Raw genomic sequence first — 6,777 nt, 5'->3', positions numbered from 1 at the left:
ACTCACATAACCAGTTTTGGGGTCCTACTGCAGGTATCCCAGGTCAAAGGCCCTGGCCCTGCTTCTTCCACAGGAAATGGGAGCTCTCTTTGTCACCTTACATATAACTCACAGCATCAGGCCTGTCTTCTTCAGCGACACCCACAAAAGCAGCTGTGGATCAGCAACCCTGGAACCAACACAGAATATACATCAGCAGAAGACTGCAGTGAAAACAGCCATTAATCAGTTTCCCACACTAATAAGCACAGCACTGCAGCTAGCCATGTTGGAAATTACTGAGATAGTTAGAATGATTTTGCCAGAAACAATGGGATCAGCTTTTCCGAGGAAGTGTTGCTAGGGTTGAGATGTGAAGGACAAGGTGGGGCTTGGGGATTTTAAGAGTGGGAGAAAGAAAACAGTACTTTGGTGACAAAGAAAGGATAGGGCCCAAACATTGGGAACTGCAAGTGTGCAGTGAGAGGAGAGGGGGGGGATGGGATGGGGGAGAGGTTACTGTCACCTAGCAGATGTCTATACAGGGCCAAGGTGAAAAGTCTCATGGCTTACCCAAACACACCTGGGGGCTTTCATCTGGTGGTTGTCTGGAGCTGGAAGATAGCAAGGACCCACTAGAGTTAGGTAAGTAAGAGGAGACTGAGTTGGCTTGGGCTGGAAAAGGAAAGGAAAGTTCCAAAGATCACAGAAATTGCTCACAAGCCTGGGCCTCCAGGAGCTGACAATCTGGTTGAGCAGATTATAGAATACTTATGCAACCAAATCCAGTCCTGAGCAAGGTCATTTCTATGACCAGACATGTGGACTCCACTCTCTTTCTACTCCCTACCTCTGCTTTCTTTGTTCCTTGGCAGCCAGGGCAGGAAAAGGGATGGAGAACTGGCCACTCTTACCTTTCATTCACTGTCATCCCATGTATCAAGAGCTAAGCTCTGGTTTTCCAGATGGTGGCACAGGGATGGAAATGCCTTTGGAAGGACACACTTTGCCCAGTAAATATTAAGAATACATCACAATCGGGCATGGTGGCTCACACCTGTAAACTTAACTCCTTAGGAGGCTGAGATCTGAGGATCACAGCCCAGGTGGTGCTGGGCTCAGGGGGTAGTGTGGCAGCCTTGAGCTGAAGAGCTCAGGGACAATGCCCAGGCCCAGGAGTAGGGTGGTAGCCTTGAGCTGAAGACCTCAAGGGACAATGCCCAGGCCCAGGAGTAGGGTGGTAGCCTTGAGCTGAAGAGCTCAGGGACAATGCCCAGGCCCAGGAGTAGGGTGGTAACCTTGAGCTGAAGAGCTCAAGGGACAGCACCCAGGCCCAGAGTTTTGTGGGGTTTTTTTGTTTGTTTTGTTTTTTTGTGAGGGGACAGGGTCTCTACTCAATAGTCTAGGCTAGCCTGGCCTCATAGTCTTGTTCTTACTTTAGCCTTCCAAATGATCTCTATGTGTCATCACATGCAGCCTGGAACTGCAGCATTTCCAACAGGTCACAGCATCATCTCAATGTCATTGAAGCTCCATCAGGACTTTTAATATCTACAGACATCACTGCTAAAATAATTTCTAATACCTTCAAACATCACTTTAAAGTGAGTGTGTGTGTGTGTGCCAGTACTGGAGCTTGAACTCTGGGCTTCACACTTATTACTTGGCTTTTTTGTTCAAAGCTGGGTGCTCTATGATTCAAGCCACACCTCTATTTTTGCTTTTGGCTGGTTAATTGGACATAAATATCTTATACTTTCCTAAGGTGGCTTCGAACCGAGAACCTTAGATTTCAGCCTTTGGAACAGTTCAGATTATAGGTTTGAGCCACCAATGCCTGGCCCTAAAGTCTTCTTTACCTTTGCTCCATCACTTATTCACACTGGCAGTTATGTGAGCTAAACTAAGCTTACAAACAGACCCAGGAGTTGCCCAATCTTCTCCCTGTGGGCAATTAACGCTGAAATCTCCTAAAATCTCCATACTAAAAACACCTAGGTAAACCTAACTCACACAAGCAGGGTATCACATGCCATGTTAATTCTGCTTGCACTCACATACCTGTGATGGTGCACATGCAAAAGCATAGGAACTAGCAAAGAACAGAGGATCATGGTGAAAGAATACAAGCATATAGAAAACACCCACCACCTCTGTGCTGATGTGCATAGAAACTGGGGGCTTCAATCTCAAGTATATTCCCTTTACATGATGCCTTTTTTTCTCATGTGCTACAATTTATTACAGTATTACGATTTTTCTCTAGAATGTTCCATACTTTTTCCTTCCTTCATTTCTTCCTCCTTTCCTTTCTTTGCCAGTCCTGGGGCTTGAACTCAGGGCCTGGGCACTATCCTTGGACACTTTTGCTCAAGGCTAGTGCTCTGTCACTTGAGTTATACTGCCACTTACACGGCTTTTCCTGAGTATGTGGTACCGAGGAATCCAACCCAATGCATGCTAGGTGAGCATTCTACCATTCGGCTATGCTCCTGACCCCTGTTCCATACTTTTCAAGTCTCTAGGTTTTTTGCTGTTGGTTTTGTTTTTGTCAGTTGTGGGGCTTGAATTTGGGTGCTGTCCCTGACCTTTTTGCCTAAGACCAGCATTCTACCACTTTGTTACAGCACTACTCCAGTTTTCTGGTGGTTTACTGGAGATGAGTCTTACAGACTTTTCTGCCTCGGCTGGTTTTGAACTATGATCCTTAGATTTCAGCCTCCTGAGTAGCTAGGATTACAGGCATGAGTCACTGCACTCAGCCAATAACCGATTTTTTTGGGGGGGGGTCATGGGGCTTGAACTTGGCCTGGGAGCTGTCCTTGAGCTCTTCAGCTCAAGGCTACTGCCCTACCCTTGAACCAAGCCCCATTTCCCGTTTTTTGTTTTGTTTTGTTTCTTTTAGAGGTTAATTGGAGATAAGTCTCAGGTCCTTTTGTGCCAAGGCTGGCTTTGATCTTCAGATCTCAGCCTCTGAGTAGCTAGAATTATAGGTGTGAGCCAACATGCCCAGCTAATAACTGATTTTTTTTTTTTGAGTGGGTCATGGGGCTTGTACTCTGCTTGGGTACTGTCTCTGAGCTCTTCAGCCCAAGGCTACCACCCTACCCTTGAGCCAAGCCCCACTTCCCATTTTCTAGAGGTTAACTGGAAATAAGAGTCTCAGGTCCTTTTGTGCCTGGGCTGGCTTTGAACCTTGATCTTCAGATCTCAGCCTCCTGAGTAGCTAGGATTACAGGCGTGAGCCATTCTGTCCAGCCTTGATTTTTTTTTTAAATCAAGTTTTTGAAGTGTGATTCTAAGTTTATTTTGAAAGTGTCTATTTGTCAGCAGACATAAATGAGGTACAATTCCCATCTCTTTCACTTCACTTCTTGCTGTCAATTAAAGGCAGGCTACTTTTTTCTTATCATCAATATACATGTTGAGTATCCCTTATCCAAAATGCTTGCAAGTCAGAAATATTTTGGATTGTGAATATTTACCTAATTGAGGTATCTTGTGGATGGAACTCAATTCTAAATTCATGTTTTATAACATACATAGTCTGAAGGTAACATACACTTTTAGTGTGTTTGCATTTTGTCAGTAACCTATTACGTAAGGTCAGGTGTGGAATTTTCCACTCGTGGTGATGTATTTGTACTTAAAATGCGGGTTTTGCCAGGTGCTGGTGGCTAGCAACTAAAAGGAGGCTTAGCTGAGATCAGAGGGTGTAGTTAAAAACCAGTCTGGGCTGGGAGCTAGCCTTGAGACAAAAGCCCAAGGACAGTGCCCAGGTTCTGAGTTCAAGTCCAAGACTGCCCCCCCCCCCAAAATCTGAAGTCTAAGTCTGAGACACTCCATTTCCATATAACCAGCAAAGACTGAACTGGAGGATTGGCTCAAGAGGTAAGAGTGCCAGCTCAGAGTGGAAAAAGCCCAGTGAGTGTGAAGCTGAATTTAAGCTTTAGTATTGGCGTTATTTTTTTAAGTTGCATTACTTTTTTTTAAGTGTTAGAACATGTTTTAGAGATGTTCAACTTGCCTTGTCTACAAATCAGAACTTTATTGTATGACATGCTTTATAACAAACAAGTATTTTAACACTTGTCTGAGTCTACTCTACCATGCCTTTTTGAAACTTAAATCTGAACTTATTGTTTTAGTTTACACATTGCTCTCTCAAATAATCTGGCATTTACAGCTACTCCATTTCTATTATCATTTTGCAGATGGGAACAACTGAAGTTCAGAAAGGATAACTTGAACAAGGTTACAGAGAAAAAGACAGACTTTAACCCTCATTTTATGATTTCGTATTTGCCTGAGCAGCATGTAGAACAGCATTCAATTTTATGGTGTAAGGCCCTCAACAAGCCACGTGATTAAAGCTAGCCATGCTGCCTTGGAAGTACCTCCCCAAGGACTCTGTACCCATTACTGTACATTCTACTCATATCGCTCATGCTTTCAGTACTTAAATCACGAGGAGCAGCTGGTGACACACACACAAGTACTCACCACATCACCTTCCATGAGGTCCTCAACTGTCTGTCCATGTTCACTCTATTACATTCTCTGTCACTTCTTCTGTGCCCTAGCAATTGGTGTTGGCCCTCATATTGTTGCTGACAGAAGTTGCTTAGGAATAGAAGAAAATAACTACATACAAGATTTAAAGGTTAAGTTTTACCGTTGCCCAAAAATCTAATGAAGGGGGAAGTAACCAAAACACAGTCTGGAAGGACTAATCAACAGTGTGTAATTTCAGGGGATTTAAAAATACCAACCTGCCCTTTGAGACTATGCTGTGGGGACCAGGGATTCCCTGGTCTATTAACTTCAGGCCTGTGAATCTCCACAAAACATCATTTCCCACTCCACTCTCCAAGTTTGAATTTTATTCATAAACTTTGGATTATAAGTTAATTTTTTTTATCATTGTCTCTGTTCCAACTGTATTGTTGGTCTGTACATATTTTCTGTCTTTTGGAAATCTACTACAACCGTATTTTCTCTAAAACTATCTTAAAACAGGGGACAACTCTACCTACTTAGCAATCTGTTGAGATATAAATTACTTAGATCAGTATCCAATAATATTGGTCTTAATTCTAAAGTACAACACTACAACCCATATACAATACCAATCATTGCCTTTCAGATGCTCAAATAAAGACGCTATAGCTTCAACCACCTGTTACTTGTGTCTAGCACAGTGCCTATTACTAATGTAGGTGCTCAATGTTGAATTAATGCAGGACCCCAGGCAAAAGAATCAGGTCAATATTGGAAACACAATCACTATCACAGGCAATGAACTTCTATGGCTCCCCTCCCCATCCTAACAGGGATACCATAGTTAAAGCTAGGGTAGGGAAGATTATGGTTACAACTTTATAACTGGTAAGTGGGTAAAAAAGCAAGTCTCTAATTCAAGACCATTTTAAAATTTGGGTATTTCCAGCAACTTTTTTACAGTACTATATTTTGTCATCCTTACACAAACAAATTATATGTCTGCACAAGTGCATGCAAAGAGTTTAATGTAAATGCCAGTTTTATTTCAAAAAATGACAAAAAAAAAAGGACTCAGGACTTAGGAACCTCACATTTCAGTTTTACTTCACCTCTTCACATCATATAGATATAATCTACTCGTGTTGGGCTCACCAAAAATCAGTGGTAGTACAAAAGCCAACACTACAGCATAAAAAACACTAAGTCTATCCAAACATGTAACTAAAATCTTCATATTCATTTTGTGCATGGGATATTGTCAAGTAAGACTCAATGACAACATATTAATTCAAGTGACTTCAATTTTATTGTTTTTTTTCCCCCCAAATAATCTTCAGAAGGTGGAAGAAATGTCCTGTAGCTCTTCCCACCCTTCTCTCCCCACCAGTTTGACTCCACAAGATGAACTGGGATCTAGAAAATGTATTAGGAGACTATCAGTGGTATTACTTGTACAACTGGATTTACAGCACCATGCTACTAAGCCAAGGTCCTAGGGCTGACCTTGGCAGGGACGAACCAGTTTAAATTGTTCTATGGACCCAGGCAACATTCCTAACTAGAGATCCATTTCTCACATGCATCCCTCTGTCACAAGATAAGGTACTGGCAAAATGGTAGATGAAGGAAAACAAATCTATCTACACTAATGGAAAAAGAAAAAAATCCTCTCATGTGCCCTACTATTGGTGGCTAAGTAAAATTGTATATGTAAAGAAAAAAGAAACTAGTCTTAGCTCTGTGTTAAGCACATTTCAAGTCTAAAATAATCACAACAGCAACACCTGACTCTTGTGTTTATGAATTGTCTAATAACACTGTACACAAAACTCTAGTAAAGACCCTGATAATTGTTACCCAACCCGTGTTCTCTTAGTTCTATATAAATGTACATTTCTACTATTAATTATACGTGTACCACGAGTTTTGCATATTTGCTATCAGTGATTTGGTTCAGAGAACTGTGAAAAACTCAGCTAGAAAATTATTCATAAAACTGTATACTGTATTTTATTTTTCAAACAGCCAGTATCCACATTTAAAATGCAGAATTTGCAAATATAAGTTAATCTAATAAGTCAATTTAAAATAAAACAACTTCCTGTAGTATCACAATACATAAAATGGTATTATAAACTCCAATGGCAAGGTTATCTATATGACAATAGTGCCAAAAGATGTGACACTCAGTAAACCTCCTAATGCCGAGGTCAGTTTACAGAACACTTCCATGTTCCATGACTATGCATGAAACCATCTCTCACTGTTTATAAAGGCTCAGCAGTCCATTCATGG

Source organism: Megascapheus bottae, chromosome 1 (genome assembly GCF_031878675.1).
Source record: "Megascapheus bottae isolate mThoBot1 chromosome 1, mThoBot2.hap1, whole genome shotgun sequence".
NCBI classification, from domain to species: Eukaryota; Metazoa; Chordata; class Mammalia; order Rodentia; family Geomyidae; genus Megascapheus; species Megascapheus bottae.
Note: the sequence above shows the minus strand (reverse complement) of the source record.